The sequence below is a fragment of the Lissotriton vulgaris genome, chromosome 12 (assembly GCF_964263255.1).
Source record: "Lissotriton vulgaris chromosome 12, aLisVul1.2, whole genome shotgun sequence".
In the NCBI taxonomy this organism is placed as follows: Eukaryota; Metazoa; Chordata; class Amphibia; order Caudata; family Salamandridae; genus Lissotriton; species Lissotriton vulgaris.
This window is the reverse complement of record NC_141700.1, coordinates 446,405,173-446,423,570: the sequence shown is the minus strand read 5'-3', so window position 1 is coordinate 446,423,570 and position 18,398 is coordinate 446,405,173. Positions and strand designations below refer to the sequence as shown.

At 30.0% G+C, this 18,398-nt stretch overlaps 17 non-coding genes across 17 annotated transcripts; all 17 read left to right on the top strand.

The window, feature by feature from the left end:
- The first annotated feature begins 632 nt into the window (after nucleotides 1–632).
- TRNAT-AGU (transfer RNA threonine (anticodon AGU)) lies at nucleotides 633–706 on the top strand. The gene has a single exon. It is a non-coding gene; the product is annotated as a tRNA-Thr (tRNA).
- Nucleotides 707–2,661: 1,955 nt separating this feature from the next.
- On the top strand, nucleotides 2,662–2,735 carry TRNAT-AGU (transfer RNA threonine (anticodon AGU)). Its single transcript has one exon. It is a non-coding gene; the product is annotated as a tRNA-Thr (tRNA).
- Nucleotides 2,736–3,172: 437 nt separating this feature from the next.
- On the top strand, nucleotides 3,173–3,245 carry TRNAT-CGU (transfer RNA threonine (anticodon CGU)). Its single transcript has one exon. It is a non-coding gene; the product is annotated as a tRNA-Thr (tRNA).
- Nucleotides 3,246–5,208: 1,963 nt separating this feature from the next.
- On the top strand, nucleotides 5,209–5,281 carry TRNAT-CGU (transfer RNA threonine (anticodon CGU)). Its single transcript has one exon. It is a non-coding gene; the product is annotated as a tRNA-Thr (tRNA).
- Nucleotides 5,282–5,716: 435 nt separating this feature from the next.
- TRNAT-AGU (transfer RNA threonine (anticodon AGU)) lies at nucleotides 5,717–5,790 on the top strand. The gene has a single exon. It is a non-coding gene; the product is annotated as a tRNA-Thr (tRNA).
- Nucleotides 5,791–7,248: 1,458 nt separating this feature from the next.
- Nucleotides 7,249–7,321, top strand: TRNAT-AGU (transfer RNA threonine (anticodon AGU)). Its single transcript has one exon. It is a non-coding gene; the product is annotated as a tRNA-Thr (tRNA).
- Nucleotides 7,322–8,777: 1,456 nt separating this feature from the next.
- Nucleotides 8,778–8,850, top strand: TRNAT-CGU (transfer RNA threonine (anticodon CGU)). The gene has a single exon. It is a non-coding gene; the product is annotated as a tRNA-Thr (tRNA).
- A 435-nt stretch (nucleotides 8,851–9,285) lies between these two features.
- TRNAT-AGU (transfer RNA threonine (anticodon AGU)) lies at nucleotides 9,286–9,359 on the top strand. The gene has a single exon. It is a non-coding gene; the product is annotated as a tRNA-Thr (tRNA).
- A 431-nt stretch (nucleotides 9,360–9,790) lies between these two features.
- Nucleotides 9,791–9,864, top strand: TRNAT-AGU (transfer RNA threonine (anticodon AGU)). The gene has a single exon. It is a non-coding gene; the product is annotated as a tRNA-Thr (tRNA).
- Nucleotides 9,865–11,819: 1,955 nt separating this feature from the next.
- Nucleotides 11,820–11,893, top strand: TRNAT-AGU (transfer RNA threonine (anticodon AGU)). The gene has a single exon. It is a non-coding gene; the product is annotated as a tRNA-Thr (tRNA).
- A 437-nt stretch (nucleotides 11,894–12,330) lies between these two features.
- On the top strand, nucleotides 12,331–12,403 carry TRNAT-CGU (transfer RNA threonine (anticodon CGU)). The gene has a single exon. It is a non-coding gene; the product is annotated as a tRNA-Thr (tRNA).
- Nucleotides 12,404–12,837: 434 nt separating this feature from the next.
- Nucleotides 12,838–12,911, top strand: TRNAT-AGU (transfer RNA threonine (anticodon AGU)). The gene has a single exon. It is a non-coding gene; the product is annotated as a tRNA-Thr (tRNA).
- A 943-nt stretch (nucleotides 12,912–13,854) lies between these two features.
- Nucleotides 13,855–13,928, top strand: TRNAT-AGU (transfer RNA threonine (anticodon AGU)). Its single transcript has one exon. It is a non-coding gene; the product is annotated as a tRNA-Thr (tRNA).
- Nucleotides 13,929–15,386: 1,458 nt separating this feature from the next.
- Nucleotides 15,387–15,459, top strand: TRNAT-AGU (transfer RNA threonine (anticodon AGU)). The gene has a single exon. It is a non-coding gene; the product is annotated as a tRNA-Thr (tRNA).
- A 1,456-nt stretch (nucleotides 15,460–16,915) lies between these two features.
- Nucleotides 16,916–16,988, top strand: TRNAT-CGU (transfer RNA threonine (anticodon CGU)). The gene has a single exon. It is a non-coding gene; the product is annotated as a tRNA-Thr (tRNA).
- Nucleotides 16,989–17,423: 435 nt separating this feature from the next.
- On the top strand, nucleotides 17,424–17,497 carry TRNAT-AGU (transfer RNA threonine (anticodon AGU)). Its single transcript has one exon. It is a non-coding gene; the product is annotated as a tRNA-Thr (tRNA).
- Nucleotides 17,498–17,928: 431 nt separating this feature from the next.
- Nucleotides 17,929–18,002, top strand: TRNAT-AGU (transfer RNA threonine (anticodon AGU)). Its single transcript has one exon. It is a non-coding gene; the product is annotated as a tRNA-Thr (tRNA).
- Nucleotides 18,003–18,398: the final 396 nt, after the last annotated feature.

Sequence of the window (18,398 nt, the reverse complement as noted above, 5' to 3'; positions counted from 1 at the left end):
CTTGCGTAGTGATTGAGTATATTTTCGTGTTTAAGATTACAATACATATAAAGAAGAATTTATAGCAGAAAACACATTTTCATCATCAACAATAAATTATTTATGTATTTTTTACCATTAACGTGTGTGCTGTGGCTTAGTGGTTAAGCGCCTGTCTCGTAAATAGGATATCCTGAGTTCGAATCTCAGCAGCACCTAGATGTTTTCTCCATGCTTTCCAAATAATTTTCATCAAACAAGTGTTGAATACAATTTAAGAATAAACATCTGGTTCTATGAACTTTAGAATAAGTTATCTTAAAAATTAAACAAAATGCTTGGTATTGTGAAGATTTTTGTAGGAATGCATTGACTGAAATAGGGAAAAGAAAATGACAAAGAACAAGATACAGGTGAATGATCACTCTATTGTTGAATTCAACTAATCCATTCTTCAGCAAGGTATATTTTAAAATGATATGAATAGGGTAAACTTCAAATTAGAGAGGTGTTTTTGAATAAGTGAAGAGCCTTCATTCATCTTAAGTGTTTGAGTAGAGAAGTGTGTGAACTTAGAAAAGAATATGAAAGTGAAAAAGCAATATTCTCTGGAACACCATAAAGAAAAGTGTTTCAAAATTAAGAATCAAGTGGGTGTTGTGGCTTAGCTGGTTAAAGCGCCTGTCTAGTAAACAGGAGATCCTGAGTTCAACTCTCAGCAGTGCCTTGCTTTTCTCATTGTTATATAACAAATCATATTCATTAGGTCTTTTTCCGATACAATTAAAATATAAAAGTCTGATTCATATTACTGTTGAACAGATCATCTTAAACCTTATAAAAACCCAAGTATTTTCAAGATTATAGAATGAATATTGTTATTGCAAAATGAAAAAAACGACATATCTATGAGAAAGACGTAGATGAAATTACTACCTATATTTGAGCAATAATAATACCTTCATGAAAAAAATTGTAAAGAATTCAAGAAATGAAATTAGGTTTTATAAGAGTACCTGTTTATTAAAACATAATAATCCTTGCGTAGTGTTTGAGTATCTTTTCGTGTTTAAGATTACAATACATATAAAGAAGAATTTATAGCAGAAAACACATTTTCATCATCAACAATAAATTATTTATGCATTTTGTACTATTAACGTTGGTGCTGTGGCTTGGTGGTTAAGCGCCTGTCTCGTAAACAGGAAATCCTGAGTTCAATTCTCAGCAGCACCTAACTGTTTTCTCCATGCTTTCCGAATAATTTTCATCAAACAAGTGTTGAATACAATTTAAGAATAAACATCTGGTTCTATGAACTTTAGAATAAGTTATCTTAAAAATTAAATAAAATGCTTGGTATTGTGAAGATTTTTGTAGGAATGCATTGACTGAAATAGGGAAAAAAAGTTGACAAAGAACAAGATAGAGGTGAATGATCACTATATAGTTGAATTCAACTAATCCATTCTTTAGCAAGGTATATTTTAAAATGATATGAATAGGGTAAACTTCAAATTAGAGAGGTGTTTTTGAATAAGTGAAGAGTCTTCATACATCTTAAGTGTTTGAGCAGAGAAGTGTGTGAACTTAGAAAAGAATATGAAAGTGAAAAAGCAATATTCTCTTGAACACCATAAAGAAAAGTGTTTCAAAATTAAGAATCAAGTGGGTGCTGTGGCTTAGCTGGTTAAGGTGCCTGTCTAGTAAACAGGAGATCCTGAGTTCAACTCCCAGCAGCGCCTTGCTTTTCTCATTGTTATATAACAAATCATTTTCATTAGGTCTTATTCCGATACAATTAAAATATAAAAGTCTGATTTATATTACTGTTGAACAGATCATCTTAAACCTTATAAAAACCCAAGTATTTTCAAGATTATAGAATGAATACTGTTATTGCAAAATGAAAAAAATACATATCTATGAGAAAGAAGTAGATGAAATTTCTACCTAGATTTGAGCAATATTAATACCTTCATGAAAAAAAAATTGTAAAGAATTCAAGAAATGAAATTAGGTTTTATAAGAGTACCTGTTTATTAAAACATATTAATCCTTGGGTAGTGATTGAGTATCTTTTCGTGTTTAAGATTACAATACATATAAAGAAGAATTTATAGCAGAAAACACATTTTCATCATCAACAATAAATGATTTATGCATTTTTTACTATTACTGTTGGTGCTGTGGCTTAGTGGTTAAAGCTCCTGTCTCGTAAACAGGAAATCCTGAGTTCAAATCTCAACAGCACTTAACTGTTTTCTCCATGCTTTCCAAATAATTTTCATCAAACAATACAATTTAAGAATAAACATCTGGTTCTATGAACTTTAGAATAAGGTATCTTCAAAATTAAATACCATGCTTGGTATTGTGAAGATTTTTGTAGGAATGAATTGACAGAAATAGGGAAAGAAAATGACAAAGAACAAGATAGAGGTGAATGATCACTCTATTGTTGAATTCAACTAATCCATTCTTCAGCAAGGTATAGTTTAAAATGATATGAATAGGGTAAACTTCAAATTAGAGAGGTGTTTTTGAATAAGTGAAGAGTCTTCATTCATCTAAAGTGTTTGAGTGGAGAAGTGTGTGAACTTAGAAAAGAATATGAAAGTGAAAAAGCAATATTCTCTTGAACACCATAAAGAAAAGTGTTTCCAAATTAAGAATCAAGTGGGTGCTGTGGCTTAGCTGGTTAAAGCGCCTGTCTAGTAAACAGGAGATCCTGAGTTCAACTCTCAGCAGTGCCTTGCTTTTCTCATTGTTATATAACAAATCATATTCATTAGGTCTTATTCCGATACAATTAAAATATAAAAGTCTGATTCATATTACTGTTGAACAGATCATCTTAAACCTTATAAAAACCCAAGTATTTTCAAGATTTTAGAATGAATACTGTCATTGCAAAATGAAAAAAATACATATCTATGAGAAAGACGTAGATGAAATTTCTACCTAGATTGGAGCAATAGTAATACCTTTATGAAAAAAAATTGTAAAGAATTCAAGAAATGAAATTGAGTTTTATAAGAGTACCTGTTTATTAAAACATATTAATCCTTGCGTAGTGATTGAGTATCTTTTCGTGTTTAAGATTACAATACATATAAAGAAGAATTTATAGCAGAAAACACATTTTCATCATCAACAATAAATGATTTATGCATTTTTTACTATTACCGTTGGTGCTGTGGCTTAGTGGTTAAAGCTCTTGTCTCGTAAACAGGAAATCCTGAGTTCAAATCTCAGCAGCACCTAACTGTTTTCTCCATGCTTTCCAAATAATTTTCATCAAACAAGTGTTGAATACAATTTAAGAATAAACATCTGGTTCTATGAACTTTAGAATAAGTTATCTTAAAAATTAAATAACATGCTTGGTATTGTGAAGATTTTTGTAGGAATGAATTGACAGAAATAGGGAAAGAAAATGACAAAGAACAAGATAGAGGTGAATGATCACTCTATTGTTGAATTCAACTAATCCATTCCTCAGCAAGGTATATTTTAAAATGATATGAATAGGGTAAACTTCAAATTAGAGAGGTGTTTTTGAATAAGTGAAGAGTCTTCATTCATCTAAAGTGTTTGAGTGGAGAAGTGTGTGAACTTAGAAAAGAATATGAAAGTGAAAAAGCAATATTCTCTTGAACACCATAAAGAAAAGTGTTTCAAAATTAAGAATCAAGTGGGTGCTGTGGCTTAGCTGGTTAAAGCGCCTGTCTAGTAAACAGGAGATCCTGAGTTCAACTCTCAGCAATGCCTTGCTTTTCTCATTGTTATATAACAAATCATATTCATTAGGTCTTATTCTGATACAATTAAAATATAAAAGTCTGATTCATATTACTGTTGAACAGATCATCTTAAACCTTATAAAAACCCAAGTATTTTCAAGATTTTAGAATGAATACTGTTATTGCAAAATGAAAAAAATACATATCTATGAGAAAGACGTATATGAAATTTCTACCTAGATTGGAGCAATAGTAATACCTTTATGAAAAAAAATAGTAAAGAATTCACGAAATGAAATTGAGTTTTATAAGAGTACCTGTTTATTAAAACATATTAATCCTTGCGTAGTGATTGAGTATCTTTTCGTGTTTAAGATTACAATACATATAAAGAAGAATTTATAGCAGAAAACACATTTTCATCATCAACAATAAATGATTTATGCATTTTTTACTATTACCGTTGGTGCTTTGGCTTAGTGGTTAAAGCTCCTGTCTCGTAAACAGGAAATCCTGAGTTCAAATCTCAACAGCACCTAACTGTTTTCTCCATGCTTTCCAAATAATTTTCATCAAACAAGTGTTGAATACAATTTAAGAATAAACATCTGGTTCTATGAACTTTAGAATAAGTTATCTTAAAAATTAAATAACATGCTTGGTATTGTGAAGATTTTTGTAGGAATGAATTGACAGAAATAGGGAAAGAAAATGACAAAGAACAAGATAGAGGTGAATGATCACTCTATTGTTGAATTCAACTAATCCATTCTTCAGCAAGGTATATTTTAAAATGATATGAATAGGGTAAACTTCAAATTAGAGAGGTGTTTTTGAATAAGTGAAGAGTCTTCATTTATCTTAAGTGTTTGAGTGGAGAAGTGTGTGAACTTAGAAAAGAATATGAAAGTGAAAAAGCAATATTCTCTTGAACACCATAAAGAAAAGTGTTTCAAAATTAAGAATCAAGTGGGTGCTGTGGCTTAGCTGGTTAAAGCGCCTGTCTAGAAAACAGGAGATCCTGAGTTCAACTCTCAGCAACGCCTTGCTTTTCTCATTGTTATATAACAAATCATTTTCATTAGGTCTTATTCCGATACAATTAAAATATAAAAGTCTGATTCATCTTACTGTTGAAAAGATCATCTTAAACCTTATAAAAACCCAAGTATTTTCAAGATTATAGAATGAATACTGTTAATGCACAATGGAAAAAATACATATCTACGAGAAAGAAGTAGATGAAATTTCTACCTAGATTTGAGCAATATTAATACCTTCATGAAAAAAATTTGTAAAGAATTCAAGAAAAGAAATTGGATTTTATAAGAGTACCTGTTTATTAAAACATATTAATCCTTGCGTAGTGATTGAGTATCTTTTCGTGTTTAAGATTACAATACATATAAAGGAGAATTTATAGCAGAAAACACATTTTCATCATCAACAATAAATTATTTATGCATTTTTCACTATTAACGTTGGTGCTGTGGCTTAGTGGTTAAAGCGCCTGTCTCGTAAACAGGAAATCCTGAGTTCAAATCTCAGCAGCACCTAACTGTTTTCTCCATGCTTTCCGAATAATTTTCATCATACACATGTTGAATACAATTTAAGAATAAACATCGGGTTCTATGAACTTTAGAATAAGTTATCTTAAAAATTAAATAAAATGATTGGTATTGTGAAGATTTTTGTAGGAATGCATTGACTGAAATAGGGAAAAGAAAATGACAAAGAACAAGATAGAGGTGAATGATCACTCTATTGTTTAATTCAACTAATCCATTCTTCAGCAAGATATATTTTAAAATGATATGAATAGGGTAAACTTCAAATTAGAGAGGTGTTTTTGAATAAATGAAGAGTCTTCATTCATCTTAAGTGTTTGAGTAGAGAAGTGTGTGAACTTAGAAAAGAATATGAAAGTGAAAAAGCAATATTCTCTTAAACACCATAAAGAAAAGTGTTTCAAATTTAAGAATCAAGTGGGTGCTGTGGCTTAGCTGGTTAAAGCGCCTGTCTAGTAAACAGGAGATCCTGAGTTCAACTCTCAACAGCGCCTTGCTTTTCTCATTGTTATATAACAAATCATTTTCATCAGGTCTTATTCCAATACAATTAAAATATAAAAGTCTGATTCATCTTACTGTTGAAAAGATCATCTTAAACCTTATAAAAACCCAAGTATTTTCAAGATTATAGAATGAATATTGTTATTGCAAAATGAAAAAAACTACATATCTATGAGAAAGACGTAGATGAAATTACTACCTATATTTGAGCAATAATAATACCTTCATGAAAAAAATTGTAAAGAATTCAAGAAATGAAATTAGGTTTTATAAGAGTACCTGTTTAATAAAACATATTAATCCTTGTGTAGTGATTGAGTATCTTTTCATGTTTAAGATTACAATACATATAAAGAAGAATTCATAGCAGAAAACACATTTTCATCATCAACAATAAATTATTTATGCATTTTGTACTATTAACGTTGGTGCTGTGGCTTGGTGGTAAAACCGCCTGTCTCGTAAACAGGAAATCCTGAGTTAAAATCTCAGCAGCACCTAACTGTTTTCTCCATGCTTTCCGAATAATTTTCATCAAACAAGTGTTGAATACAATTTAAGAATAAACATCTGGTTCTATGAACTTTAGAATAAGTTATCTTAAAAATTAAATAAAATGCTTGGTATTGTGAAGATTTTTGTAGGAATGCATTGACTGAAATAGGTAAAAGAAAATGACAAAGAACAAGATAGAGGTGAATGATCACTCTATTGTTGAATTCAACTTATCCATTCTTTAGCAAGGTATATTTTAAAATGATATGAATAGGGTAAACTTCAAATTAGAGAGGTGTTTTTGAATAAGTGAAGAGTCTTCATTCATCTTAAGTGTTTGAGTAGAGGAGCATGTGAACTTAGAAAAGAATATAAAAATGTGAAAAAGTAATATTCTCTTGAACACCATAAAGAAAAGTATTTCAAAATTAAGAATCAAGTGGGTGCTGTGGCTTAGCTGGTTAAAGCGCCTGTCTAGTAAACAGGAGATACGGAATTCAACTCTCAGCAGCGCCTTGCTTTTCTCATTGTTATATAACAAATCATATTCATTAGGTCTTATTCCGATACAATTAAAATATAAAAGTCTGATTCATATTACTGTTGAACAGATCATCTTAAACCTTATAAAAACCCAAGTATTTTCAAGATTTTATAATGAATACTGTTATTGCAAAATGAAAAAAACTACACATCTATGAGAAAGACGTAGATGAAATTTCTATCTAGATTTGAGCAATATTATTACCTTCATGAAAACATTTGTAAAGAATTCAAGAAATGAAATTGGGTTTTATAAGAGTACCTGTTTATTAAAACATATTAATCCTTGCGTAGTGATTGAGTATCTTTTCGTGTTTAAGATTACAATACATATAAAGAAGAATTTATAGCAGAAAACACATTTTCATCATCAACAATAAATTATTTATGCATTTTTTACTATTAACGTTGGTGCTGTGGCTTAGTGGTTAAAGCGCCTGTCTAGTAAACAGGACATCCTGAGTTCAACTCTCAGCAGCGCCTTGCTTTTCTCATTGTTGTATAACAAATCATTTTCATCAGGTCTTATTCCAATACAATTAAAATATAAAAGTCTGATTCATCTTACTGTTGAAAAGATCATCTTAAACCTTATAAAAACCCAAGTATTTTCAAGATTATAGAATGAATATTGTTATTGCAAAATGAAAAAAACTACATATCTATGAGAAAGACGTAGATGAAATTACTACCTATATTTGAGCAATAATAATACCTTCATGAAAAAAATTGTAAAGAATTCAAGAAATGAAATTAGGTTTTATAAGAGTACCTGTTTATTAAAACATATTAATCCTTGCGTAGTGTTTGAGTATCTTTTCGTGTTTAAGATTACAATACATATAAAGAAGAATTTATAGCAGAAAACACATTTTCATCATCAACAATAAATTATTTATGCATTTTGTACTATTAACGTTGGTGCTGTGGCTTGGTGGTTAAAGCGCCTGTCTCGTAAACAGGAAATCCTGAGTTAAAATCTCAGCAGCACCTAACTGTTTTCTCCATGCTTTCCGAATAATTTTCATCAAACAAGTGTTGAATACAATTTAAGAATAAACATCTGGTTCTATGAACTTTAGAATAAGTTATCTTAAAAATTAAATAAAATGCTTGGTATTGTGAAGATTTTTGTAGGAATGCATTGACTGAAATAGGGAAAAGAAAATGACAAAGAACAAGATAGAGGTGAATGATCACTCTATTGTTGAATTCAACTTATCCATTCTTTAGCAAGGTATATTTTAAAATGATATGAATAGGGTAAACTTCAAATTAGAGAGGTGTTTTTGAATAAGTGAAGAGTCTTCATTCATCTTAAGTGTTTGAGTAGAGGAGTGTGTGAACTTAGAAAAGAATATGAAAGTGAAAAAGTAATATTCTCTTGAACACCATAAAGAAAAGTGTTTCAAAATTAAGAATCAAGTGGGTGCTGTGGCTTAGCTGGTTGAAGGGCCTGTCTAGTAAACAGGAGATCCTGAGTTCAACTCTCAGCAGCGCCTTGCTTTTCTCATTGTTATATAACAGATCATTTTCATTAGGTCTTATTCTGATGCAATTAAAATATAAAAGTCTGATTCATATTACTGTTGAACAGATCATCTTAAACTTTATAAAAACCCAAGTATTTTTAAGATTTTAGAATGAATACTGTTATTGCAAAATGAAAAAAGTACATATCTATGAGAAAGACGTAGATGACATTTCTACCTAGATTGGAGCAATAGTAATACCTTTATGAAAAAAAATTGTAAAGAATTCAAGAAATGAAATTGAGTTTTTTAAGAGTACCTGTTTATTAAAACATATTAATCCTTGCGTAGTGAGTGAGTATCTTTTCGTGTTTAAGATTACAATACATATAAAGAAGAATTTATAGCAGAAAACACATTTTCATCATCAACAATAAATTATTTATGCATTTTTTATCATTAACATTGGTGCTGTGGCTTAGTGGTTAAAGTGCCTGTCTCGTAAACAGGATATCCTGAGTTCAAATCTCAGCAGCACCTAGATGTTTTCTCCATGCTTTCTGAATAATTTTCATCAAACAAGTGTTGAATACAATTTAAGAATAAACATCTGGTTCTATGAACTTTAGAATAAGTTATCTTAAAAATTAAATAAAATGCTTGGTATTGTGAAGATTTTTGTAGGAATGCATTGACTGAAATAGGGAAAAGAAAATGACAAAGAACAAGATACAGGTGAATGATCACTCTATTGTTGAATTCAACTAATCCATTCTTCAGCAAGGTATATTTTAAAATGATATGAATAGGGTAAACTTCAAATTAGAGAGGTGTTTTTGAATAAGTGAAGAGCCTTCATTCATCTTAAGTGTTTGAGTAGAGAAGTGTGTGAACTTAGAAAAGAATATGAAAGTGAAAAAGCAATATTCTCTTGAACACCATAAAGAAAAGTGTTTCAAAATTAAGACTCAAGTGGGTGCTGTGGCTTAGCTGGTTAAAGCGCCTGTCTAGTAAACAGGAGATCATGAGTTAAAATCTCAGCAGCACCTGTTTTCTCCATGCTTTCCGAATAATTTTCATCAAACAAGTGTTGAATACAATTTAAGAATAAACATCTGGTTCTATGAACTTTAGAATAAGTTATCTTAAAAATTAAACAAAATGCTTGGTATTGTGAAGATTTTTGTAGGAATGCATTGACTGAAATAGGGAAAAGAAAATGACAAAGAACAAGATACAGGTGAATGATCACTCTATTGTTGAATTCAACTAATCCATTCTTCAGCAAGGTATATTTTAAAATGATATGAATAGGGTAAACTTCAAATTAGAGAGGTGTTTTTGAATAAGTGAAGAGCCTTCATTCATCTTAAGTGTTTGAGTAGAGAAGTGTGTGAACTTAGAAAAGAATATGAAAGTGAAAAAGCAATATTCTCTGGAACACCATAAAGAAAAGTGTTTCAAAATTAAGAATCAAGTGGGTGTTGTGGCTTAGCTGGTTAAAGCGCCTGTCTAGTAAACAGGAGATCCTGAGTTCAACTCTCAGCAGTGCCTTGCTTTTCTCATTGTTATATAACAAATCATATTCATTAGGTCTTTTTCCGATACAATTAAAATATAAAAGTCCGATTCATATTACTGTTGAACAGATCATCTTAAACCTTATAAAAACCCAAGTATTTTCAAGATTATAGAATGAATATTGTTATTGCAAAATGTAAAAAACGACATATCTATGAGAAAGACGTAGATGAAATTACTACCTATATTTGAGCAATAATAATACCTTCATGAAAAAAATTGTAAAGAATTCAAGAAATGAAATTAGGTTTTATAAGAGTACCTGTTTATTAAAACATAATAATCCTTGCGTAGTGTTTGAGTATCTTTTCGTGTTTAAGATTACAATACATATAAAGAAGAATTTATAGCAGAAAACACATTTTCATCATCAACAATAAATTATTTATGCATTTTGTACTATTAACGTTGGTGCTGTGGCTTGGTGGTTAAGCGCCTGTCTCGTAAACAGGAAATCCTGAGTTCAATTCTCAGCAGCACCTAACTGTTTTCTCCATGCTTTCCGAATAATTTTCATCAAACAAGTGTTGAATACAATTTAAGAATAAACATCTGGTTCTATGAACTTTAGAATAAGTTATCTTAAAAATTAAATAAAATGCTTGGTATTGTGAAGATTTTTGTAGGAATGCATTGACTGAAATAGGGAAAAAAAGTTGACAAAGAACAAGATAGAGGTGAATGATCACTATATAGTTGAATTCAACTAATCCATTCTTTAGCAAGGTATATTTTAAAATGATATGAATAGGGTAAACTTCAAATTAGAGAGGTGTTTTTGAATAAGTGAAGAGTCTTCATACATCTTAAGTGTTTGAGCAGAGAAGTGTGTGAACTTAGAAAAGAATATGAAAGTGAAAAAGCAATATTCTCTTGAACACCATAAAGAAAAGTGTTTCAAAATTAAGAATCAAGTGGGTGCTGTGGCTTAGCTGGTTAAGGTGCCTGTCTAGTAAACAGGAGATCCTGAGTTCAACTCCCAGCAGCGCCTTGCTTTTCTCATTGTTATATAACAAATCATTTTCATTAGGTCTTATTCCGATACAATTAAAATATAAAAGTCTGATTTATATTACTGTTGAACAGATCATCTTAAACCTTATAAAAACCCAAGTATTTTCAAGATTATAGAATGAATACTGTTATTGCAAAATGAAAAAAATACATATCTATGAGAAAGAAGTAGATGAAATTTCTACCTAGATTTGAGCAATATTAATACCTTCATGAAAAAAAAATTGTAAAGAATTCAAGAAATGAAATTAGGTTTTATAAGAGTACCTGTTTATTAAAACATATTAATCCTTGGGTAGTGATTGAGTATCTTTTCGTGTTTAAGATTACAATACATATAAAGAAGAATTTATAGCAGAAAACACATTTTCATCATCAACAATAAATGATTTATGCATTTTTTACTATTACTGTTGGTGCTGTGGCTTAGTGGTTAAAGCTCCTGTCTCGTAAACAGGAAATCCTGAGTTCAAATCTCAACAGCACTTAACTGTTTTCTCCATGCTTTCCAAATAATTTTCATCAAACAATACAATTTAAGAATAAACATCTGGTTCTATGAACTTTAGAATAAGGTATCTTCAAAATTAAATACCATGCTTGGTATTGTGAAGATTTTTGTAGGAATGAATTGACAGAAATAGGGAAAGAAAATGACAAAGAACAAGATAGAGGTGAATGATCACTCTATTGTTGAATTCAACTAATCCATTCTTCAGCAAGGTATAGTTTAAAATGATATGAATAGGGTAAACTTCAAATTAGAGAGGTGTTTTTGAATAAGTGAAGAGTCTTCATTCATCTAAAGTGTTTGAGTGGAGAAGTGTGTGAACTTAGAAAAGAATATGAAAGTGAAAAAGCAATATTCTCTTGAACACCATAAAGAAAAGTGTTTCCAAATTAAGAATCAAGTGGGTGCTGTGGCTTAGCTGGTTAAAGCGCCTGTCTAGTAAACAGGAGATCCTGAGTTCAACTCTCAGCAGTGCCTTGCTTTTCTCATTGTTATATAACAAATCATATTCATTAGGTCTTATTCCGATACAATTAAAATATAAAAGTCTGATTCATATTACTGTTGAACAGATCATCTTAAACCTTATAAAAACCCAAGTATTTTCAAGATTTTAGAATGAATACTGTCATTGCAAAATGAAAAAAATACATATCTATGAGAAAGACGTAGATGAAATTTCTACCTAGATTGGAGCAATAGTAATACCTTTATGAAAAAAAATGGTAAAGAATTCAAGAAATGAAATTGAGTTTTATAAGAGTACCTGTTTATTAAAACATATTAATCCTTGCGTAGTGATTGAGTATCTTTTCGTGTTTAAGATTACAATACATATAAAGAAGAATTTATAGCAGAAAACACATTTTCATCATCAACAATAAATGATTTATGCATTTTTTACTATTACCGTTGGTGCTGTGGCTTAGTGGTTAAAGCTCTTGTCTCGTAAACAGGAAATCCTGAGTTCAAATCTCAGCAGCACCTAACTGTTTTCTCCATGCTTTCCAAATAATTTTCATCAAACAAGTGTTGAATACAATTTAAGAATAAACATCTGGTTCTATGAACTTTAGAATAAGTTATCTTAAAAATTAAATAACATGCTTGGTATTGTGAAGATTTTTGTAGGAATGAATTGACAGAAATAGGGAAAGAAAATGACAAAGAACAAGATAGAGGTGAATGATCACTCTATTGTTGAATTCAACTAATCCATTCCTCAGCAAGGTATATTTTAAAATGATATGAATAGGGTAAACTTCAAATTAGAGAGGTGTTTTTGAATAAGTGAAGAGTCTTCATTCATCTAAAGTGTTTGAGTGGAGAAGTGTGTGAACTTAGAAAAGAATATGAAAGTGAAAAAGCAATATTCTCTTGAACACCATAAAGAAAAGTGTTTCAAAATTAAGAATCAAGTGGGTGCTGTGGCTTAGCTGGTTAAAGCGCCTGTCTAGTAAACAGGAGATCCTGAGTTCAACTCTCAGCAGTGCCTTGCTTTTCTCATTGTTATATAACAAATCATATTCATTAGGTCTTATTCCGATACAATTAAAATATAAAAGTCTGATTCATATTACTGTTGAACAGATCATCTTAAACCTTATAAAAACCCAAGTATTTTCAAGATTTTAGAATGAATACTGTTATTGCAAAATGAAAAAAATACATATCTATGAGAAAGACGTATATGAAATTTCTACCTAGATTGGAGCAATAGTAATACCTTTATGAAAAAAAATAGTAAAGAATTCACGAAATGAAATTGAGTTTTATAAGAGTACCTGTTTATTAAAACATATTAATCCTTGCGTAGTGATTGAGTATCTTTTCGTGTTTAAGATTACAATACATATAAAGAAGAATTTATAGCAGAAAACACATTTTCATCATCAACAATAAATGATGTATGCATTTTTTACTATTACCGTTGGTGCTTTGGCTTAGTGGTTAAAGCTCCTGTCTCGTAAACAGGAAATCCTGAGTTCAAATCTCAACAGCACCTAACTGTTTTCTCCATGCTTTCCAAATAATTTTCATCAAACAAGTGTTGAATACAATTTAAGAATAAACATCTGGTTCTATGAATTTAGAATAAGTTATCTTAAAAATTAAATAACATGCTTGGTATTGTGAAGATTTTTGTAGGAATGAATTGACAGAAATAGGGAAAGAAAATGACAAAGAACAAGATAGAGGTGAATGATCACTCTATTGTTGAATTCAACTAATCCATTCTTCAGCAAGGTATATTTTAAAATGATATGAATAGGGTAAACTTCAAATTAGAGAGGTGTTTTTGAATAAGTGAAGAGTCTTCATTTATCTTAAGTGTTTGAGTGGAGAAGTGTGTGAACTTAGAAAAGAATATGAAAGTGAAAAAGCAATATTCTCTTAAACACCATAAAGAAAAGTGTTTCAAATTTAAGAATCAAGTGGGTGCTGTGGCTTAGCTGGTTAAAGCGCCTGTCTAGTAAACAGGAGATCCTGAGTTCAACTCTCAACAGCGCCTTGCTTTTCTCATTGTTATATAACAAATCATTTTCATCAGGTCTTATTCCAATACAATTAAAATATAAAAGTCTGATTCATCTTACTGTTGAAAAGATCATCTTAAACCTTATAAAAACCCAAGTATTTTCAAGATTATAGAATGAATATTGTTATTGCAAAATGAAAAAAACTACATATCTATGAGAAAGACGTAGATGAAATTACTACCTATATTTGAGCAATAATAATACCTTCATGAAAAAAATTGTAAAGAATTCAAGAAATGAAATTAGGTTTTATAAGAGTACCTGTTTAATAAAACATATTAATCCTTGTGTAGTGATTGAGTATCTTTTCATGTTTAAGATTACAATACATATAAAGAAGAATTCATAGCAGAAAACACATTTTCATCATCAACAATAAATTATTTATGCATTTTGTACTATTAACGTTGGTGCTGTGGCTTGGTGGTAAAAGCGCCTGTCTCGTAAACAGGAAATCCTGAGTTAAAATCTCAGCAGCACCTAACTGTTTTCTCCATGCTTTCCGAATAATTTTCATCAAACAAGTGTTGAATACAATTTAAGAATAAACATCTGGTTCTATGAACTTTAGAATAAGTTATCTTAAAAATTAAATAAAATGCTTGGTATTGTGAAGATTTTTGTAGGAATGCATTGACTGAAATAGGTAAAAGAAAATGACAAAGAACAAGATAGAGGTGAATGATCACTCTATTGTTGAATTCAACTTATCCATTCTTTAGCAAGGTATATTTTAAAATGATATGAATAGGGTAAACTTCAAATTAGAGAGGTGTTTTTGAATAAGTGAAGAGTCTTCATTCATCTTAAGTGTTTGAGTAGAGGAGCGTGTGAACTTAGAAAAGAATATAAAAATGTGAAAAAGTAATATTCTCTTGAACACCATAAAGAAAAGTATTTCAAAATTAAGAATCAAGTGGGTGCTGTGGCTTAGCTGGTTAAAGCGCCTGTCTAGTAAACAGGAGATACGGAATTCAACTCTCAGCAGCGCCTTGCTTTTCTCATTGTTATATAACAAATCATATTCATTAGGTCTTATTCCGATACAATTAAAATATAAAAGTCTGATTCATATTACTGTTGAACAGATCATCTTAAACCTTATAAAAACCCAAGTATTTTCAAGATTTTATAATGAATACTGTTATTGCAAAATGAAAAAAACTACACATCTATGAGAAAGACGTAGATGAAATTTCTATCTAGATTTGAGCAATATTATTACCTTCATGAAAACATTTGTAAAGAATTCAAGAAATGAAATTGGGTTTTATAAGAGTACCTGTTTATTAAAACATATTAATCCTTGCGTAGTGATTGAGTATCTTTTCGTGTTTAAGATTACAATACATATAAAGATGAATTTATAGCAGAAAACACATTTTCATCATCAACAATAAATTATTTATGCATTTTTTACTATTAACGTTGGTGCTGTGGCTTAGTGGTTAAAGCGCCTGTCTAGTAAACAGGACATCCTGAGTTCAACTCTCAGCAGCGCCTTGCTTTTCTCATTGTTGTATAACAAATCATTTTCATCAGGTCTTATTCCAATACAATTAAAATATAAAAGTCTGATTCATCTTACTGTTGAAAAGATCATCTTAAACCTTATAAAAACCCAAGTATTTTCAAGATTATAGAATGAATATTGTTATTGCAAAATGAAAAAAACTACATATCTATGAGAAAGACGTAGATGAAATTACTACCTATATTTGAGCAATAATAATACCTTCATGAAAAAAATTGTAAAGAATTCAAGAAATGAAATTAGGTTTTATAAGAGTACCTGTTTATTAAAACATATTAATCCTTGCGTAGTGTTTGAGTATCTTTTCGTGTTTAAGATTACAATACATATAAAGAAGAATTTATAGCAGAAAACACATTTTCATCATCAACAATAAATTATTTATGCATTTTGTACTATTAACGTTGGTGCTGTGGCTTGGTGGTTAAAGCGCCTGTCTCGTAAACAGGAAATCCTGAGTTAAAATCTCAGCAGCACCTAACTGTTTTCTCCATGCTTTCCGAATAATTTTCATCAAACAAGTGTTGAATACAATTTAAGAATAAACATCTGGTTCTATGAACTTTAGAATAAGTTATCTTAAAAATTAAATAAAATGCTTGGTATTGTGAAGATTTTTGTAGGAATGCATTGACTGAAATAGGGAAAAGAAAATGACAAAGAACAAGATAGAGGTGAATGATCACTCTATTGTTGAATTCAACTTATCCATTCTTTAGCAAGGTATATTTTAAAATGATATGAATAGGGTAAACTTCAAATTAGAGAGGTGTTTTTGAATAAGTGAAGAGTCTTCATTCATCTTAAGTGTTTGAGTAGAGGAGTGTGTGAACTTAGAAAAGAATATGAAAGTGAAAAAGTAATATTCTCTTGAACACCATAAAGAAAAGTGTTTCAAAATTAAGAATCAAGTGGGTGCTGTGGCTTAGCTGGTTGAAGGGCCTGTCTAGTAAACAGGAGATCCTGAGTTCAACTCTCAGCAGCGCCTTGCTTTTCTCATTGTTATATAACAAATCATTTTCATTAGGTCTTATTCTGATGCAATTAAAATATAAAAGTCTGATTCATATTACTGTTGAACAGATCATCTTAAACTTTATAAAAACCCAAGTATTTTTAAGATTTTAGAATGAATACTGTTATTGCAAAATGAAAAAAGTACATATCTATGAGAAAGACGTAGATGACATTTCTACCTAGATTGGAGCAATAGTAATACCTTTATGAAAAAAAATTGTAAAGAATTCAAGAAATGAAATTGAGTTTTTTAAGAGTACCTGTTTATTAAAACATATTAATCCTTGCGTAGTGAGTGAGTATCTTTTCGTGTTTAAGATTACAATACATATAAAGAAGAATTTATAGCAGAAAACACATTTTCATCATCAACAATAAATTATTTATGCATTTTTTATCATTAACATTGGTGCTGTGGCTTAGTGGTTAAAGTGCCTGTCTCGTAAACAGGATATCCTGAGTTCAAATCTCAGCAGCACCTAGATGTTTTCTCCATGCTTTCTGAATAATTTTCATCAAACAAGTGTTGAATACAATTTAAGAATAAACATCTGGTTCTATGAACTTTAGAATAAGTTATCTTAAAAATTAAATAAAATGCTTGGTATTGTGAAGATTTTTGTAGGAATGCATTGACTGAAATAGGGAAAAGAAAATGACAAAGAACAAGATACAGGTGAATGATCACTCTATTGTTGAATTCAACTAATCCATTCTTCAGCAAGGTATATTTTAAAATGATATGAATAGGGTAAACTTCAAATTAGAGAGGTGTTTTTGAATAAGTGAAGAGCCTTCATTCATCTTAAGTGTTTGAGTAGAGAAGTGTGTGAACTTAGAAAAGAATATGAAAGTGAAAAAGCAATATTCTCTTGAACACCATAAAGAAAAGTGTTTCAAAATTAAGACTCAAGTGGGTGCTGTGGCTTAGCTGGTTAAAGCGCCTGTCTAGTAAACAGGAGATCATGAGTTAAAATCTCAGCAGCACCTGTTTTCTCCATGCTTTCCGAATAATTTTCATCAAACAAGTGTTGAATACAATTTAAGAATAAACATCTGGTTCTATGAACTTTAGAATAAGTTATCTTAAAAATTAAACAAAATGCTTGGTATTGTGAAGATTTTTGTAGGAATGCATTGACTGAAATAGGGAAAAGAAAATGACAAAGAACAAGATACAGGTGAATGATCACTCTATTGTTGAATTCAACTAATCCATTCTTCAGCAAGGTATATTTTAAAATGATATGAATAGGGTAAACTTCAAATTAGAGAGGTGTTTTTGAATAAGTGAAGAGCCTTCATTCATCTTAAGTGTTTGAGTAGAGAAGTGTGTGAACTTAGAAAAGAATATGAAAGTGAAAAAGCAATATTCTCTGGAACACCATAAAGAAAAGTGTTTCAAAATTAAGAATCAAGTGGGTGTTGTGGCTTAGCTGGTTAAAGCGCCTGTCTAGTAAACAGGAGATCCTGAGTTCAACTCTCAGCAGTGCCTTGCTTTTCTCATTGTTATATAACAAATCATATTCATTAGGTCTTTTTCCGATACAATTAAAATATAAAAGTCTGATTCATATTACTGTTGAACAGATCATCTTAAACCTTATAAAAACCCAAGTATTTTCAAGATTATAGAATGAATATTGTTATTGCAAAATGAAAAAAACGACATATCTATGAGAAAGACGTAGATGAAATTACTACCTATATTTGAGCAATAATAATACCTTCATGAAAAAAATTGTAAAGAATTCAAGAAATGAAATTAGGTTTTATAAGAGTACCTGTTTATTAAAACATAATAATCCTTGCGTAGTGTTTGAGTATCTTTTCGTGTTTAAGATTACAATACATATAAAGAAGAATTTATAGCAGAAAACACATTTTCATC